This window comes from Vombatus ursinus, unplaced genomic scaffold, assembly GCF_900497805.2.
Source record: "Vombatus ursinus unplaced genomic scaffold, bare-nosed wombat genome assembly UNPS02012179.1, whole genome shotgun sequence".
NCBI lineage: Eukaryota > Metazoa > Chordata > Mammalia > Diprotodontia > Vombatidae > Vombatus > Vombatus ursinus.
This window is the reverse complement of record NW_020951957.1, coordinates 849385-853971: the sequence shown is the minus strand read 5'-3', so window position 1 is coordinate 853971 and position 4587 is coordinate 849385.

Sequence of the window (4587 nt, the reverse complement as noted above, 5' to 3'; positions counted from 1 at the left end):
CGTGATAAAATGAATTTCCATGAAACCTTGGAACAGGCTCCAAATACACAGCCACAGTCCATGAAAATGCACATAGGGATAATCAGTATTCTAGTGGGGCCCAGACCACTGAAAAATTACAATTAAACTCGGTTGGATTAGTTGCCCAGCAGGACAGAAGATAGTGGTATTTTACATCTCTACACTCTATGTGTGTTTCTTCTTTCTCACCAAAAATAAAATTATTTCTGATTAATTTTGAAGACCATCAGAATTACTGAAGATTGTCTGCTCTGTGGCAGAAAGAATGAAGTGGGCCCGAGTCTGCTTATTGTGTTAGAAATGCCAAGAAGGGTCACTTACCCTGCTCCTCTAATTTTACAATTAGAAGACAATCAGTATGCCATTATGAGTAAAAATTGTCGGAATGACCTTTGGGCTGCATTTTTTTTAATCCAACAAGTCTTTGGGGAGTACTTGATTGAAAGTATGACAGGAGAACAAGGCAAGTTATAGTGATGATAAATAAGAACAATTATCACACTTATTATCTGATAAATAATTGATTGTGGTTTGCCATTAATCCATCTCCAACCAGACCTTAGTAGAAAAACACAGAACTTTCTGTCTGACTTCTTTTGAACCCCCCCACTACTTTGTACTAGGTATTCTTGTTTCAAAAGCATAACCAAAAATGTTAACCCCAAGAATAGAAGAAGCTGTCACTGCCAACTTCATTGTTTTATTCAACACAAATCATAGCTCCTTTCATTAATGGCAAAATAGTGTCTTAGTCTCTAGGTTTTTGTGTTTTATTTTAACAGAGAGAGGCCATTTTGAGGAAAACTGAGGCTCATACAAATATACGTTTAACACTTAAAACTAATTTTGGCTTTGGAAAAAAAAAAACCTTTCTTTTCTACCACTCCAAAAGCCAGTATTCCATCTCTCAGATTCAACTAAAAGGCATGAATTTGATCAACACTTGTAGTTGATACCTAATAAAAATCAATGCTTATCATCATGACAAGCAGCCTAGTATTGTGGATCTGCTTGGAGTCAGGAAGATTTGGTTTCAAAACCTGTCTCTGACATGTACTGACTGTGTGACTGCAGGGCAATTGACTTAACCTTCGAGTGCCCTGAGGACATTTTCAATACTCTAAGTTACAGGGTAATTGCCAATTTGTTTTGGTAGAGGAGGTTTCCTTACACCAATAAATAAGACTCTGGCAGGAAAAAAAAAGTAGCATACTACTGTAATAGTCCTATACTATTCATGCATTCTATAATACTCATTAAACCCAATTAATAATGATGATAATAATAGCAAACATTTCTACAGTGCTTACTATATGATAGGCACTGTACTAAGTGCTTTGGAAGTATTATATCATTTTATCCTCACCCATAACCCTTGGAAGTAGAGGCTATTATTATCCCCATTTTATGGATGAGGAAACTGAAACAGACAGAGGGCAAGTGACTTGCCCAGGGTCACACAGCTAATAAGCATCTGAGGTCAGATTTTAATTCAAGTCTTCCTGACTCCAGGTCCGGCATTGTACCCACTGTGCCATCTGAGCTGCCCCTATTAGCTAGCTAATTGATTTTTTTAGTTTGTTTTGGGAGGTCTAAACCTATAATTTCACTGTGTCAGAAATTCCTAGTGTAGTAATCCCCTCCCACCAATGCAAATAGACCAATACTTGCCTGGGTCACTGAGAAGTTAAAGGCCTTGACTTTCTTATGGTCACACAGCTTCTGTGCATCAGAATTAGGATGGGGATACTGGCCTTCTCAATGCTAAGCTCAGCCCTCTGGTCACCATGTTATTCTGCCTTTCAAAATCCAATTAGTAGGAATAATAACAATGCTATAATAATAATCACCAGCATTTGTGCGTATATATATATACTTGTATGTATGTATGTATATGTGTGTGTGTGTGTGTGTATATATATATATATATATATATATACACTAAACACTTTAAAATTCAAAAATTGCATTACTTTTCTCATTGGAGTCTCACAACAACCCTCTGAAGTAATAAAGAAATTATTATCCCTACTCTGCAATGATGAAATAGAAGCAAAAGATGCTAAGTGATGTGCCCATTAACACATAACTAGTAAGAATGGGAGATTCAAACCCAAGTTTTTCTGACTCCAAGCCCACTATGCCATTGGATGCCATAAAACGATTCCAAACATTGAAAGCCAAAATAAACCAGTGTTTTCTATTGCATTGTACGCAATGGCAATTTCAATTGCAGTATGAATGTATTATTTTTAGCTCCTAGTATATTTGATAAGTAATTTAGGGCCTTTGGAGAAGCAGGTCCAATTTCCCAGGAGACATTTTTAAATTGCTTGTCTGTTGATCTTATTTTTTCCTCTGTGTCCTCAAATCTGTCCCCATGGCAATTGCAATTTTTTTAAATGAGGCTATAAAACTAGATGGTTTGCTTATCTCTGTGTGTTTTTTTCACTAGAAAAAAAAGTTTCCCTTATAATGACCATATCTGCTCTTTGGTCAATTATATGTGCGTTTTATCATCTCTTTCTTTTAGCTTTTTTCCTTTCTATTGTTGGTTGTTGCTTTCATCTTATTTATTCATTCATCCCATCTATAAAGTTATACTTCTATAACAGGTTTCCAGTATCCATTTACGTATAATAAAATAAATATAATTAACAGAAAGATATCCGTGCATCACTATGAGAAGTGACAGACTAACATCACCTGCTTCTGTTCTTCTGGCAAGTAAGATCATAGAACCATAAAATCTGAAGGGATTTTGAGCAACCATGATTTCATCAATGACTTGAACAAAGGCATAGATGGTGTGCTAATCAAATTTACAGATGACACAAAGCTGAAAGGCGTGGCTAACACTATGAATGGCAGAGTCAGGATCCAAAAATATCTAGACAGGTTTTAGCATTGGACAGAATCTAAGCTGAAATTCAATAGGGATAAATGTAAAACTTTTCACTTGTGTTCAGGAAATCAACTTCACAGTATGAGATGAGGAAGGCATGGTCAGACAACACCCTGAAAAAACATCTTAGGTTTTAGTGGACTGCAAGCTCAAAATAAGCTATCAGTGCAATAGAGTAGCCAAAAGAGAAAGTGTGATCTTAGGCTCCATTGAGAGGTGTGGTGTACCAAAACAGAGAGGAAGTATTGTTCTGTATGCTGTACTCTATCCTGCTGAGACTACATCATCTGGAGCAGTTCTGGGCTCTGCAGTTTAGTAAGAACATTGATACGCTGGAGAGAATTCAAAGGAGGATAACCAAGATGGCAGAGGGCCTTGAGACCGTGTCATATGAATATCCATTGGCAGAATTTGAGATGGCTAGCCTGGAGAAGCGTAGGTAAGACAGGATAGCTGAACTGACCAACTGAAAGGAAGATTCAACTTGTTCTATTTGGTTCCAGAGCACAAAACCAGAAACCATATGGAGAAGTTTCAAAGAGGAAAATTTAGGCTTGTCATCGGAAGAAATTTCCTAACTATTAGAGCCATCCCAAAGCCGAATGGACTGCCTGAGGAGATGGCAGGTCCCCTCTCCTTAGAGGTATTTAAGTGGAGGCTAGATAAGCACTCATCAGATTTGTCATGGTGGGGACTCTTTTGAGGGTTTACTTGGAATAGACAGACAATTTGTTCCCTTCTGATGCTAAAATTCCACAATGTCAGTATAGTTCACCTCTATTCCTTCAGGCAAGAATTAAGAACTTCAAAGAGATTTTTTTTTAAATTTTAGTCTCAGGAGAGATTTCTCCTCCTGCCAGTGGTCCTAAAAATTTCTAGACTTTGACCACATGTATCAACTGTATTTTCATGTTGGGACAGCTGTCATCCCCTGTGCTCTTCTCATCTGGAACATCACCAACCCCCCATTTTCCATTGGTTGGTTCCTCTTGGAGCCTCCATTTTAGGGAGAGGCTAGACAACTTTTATTGCTCTCCCATCTGTGCTTCTGACTTTCAACCCTTTGCCTCAGCTACAGACTCATCCTAGAACTGCCCACAGTGTCTGTGACCTCCTCAGCCTTCGACATCCATCACTGTCTGCAGCCTTCTCACCCTGGAACATCCTTTTGTTGTGCCCACACTCCTCCAATTACTGAGTTCCTCTTGGGGGCTATTTGGGGAGGGGTCAGGCTGGCCAACTTTCACTCTATTCCCCCCCCCAAAGGTTATGCTTCTGACTGTATAGATTTTGTCATTTCCACCCCTCCTTGAGTAAGTGCCTTAACCCCATCCCTTCCTTTCCATCTCCCTTTTGTGTATTATCTTTCCCCCATTAGACTGGAAGCTTTTTGAGGACAGAGACAGTCCTTTTTGCTTGTATTTGTGTCCCCCATTCTTGGCAGCTTTGCCTTGTTGCCTTGAGAGGCTGATTCCTTGAATTATTCAAGTAATGTGTGTCAGCTGTCACCATCAACATTATCATACCTCACACATTCTTATAGTACTTAGGGTTTGTGAAATACACTAACTCATTTGATTGGAACCTCACAATTTCTTTGTGAAGCTGGTATCACAAGTACCATTATGCCCATTTTATAGATGAGAAAACTGAGGCTTATT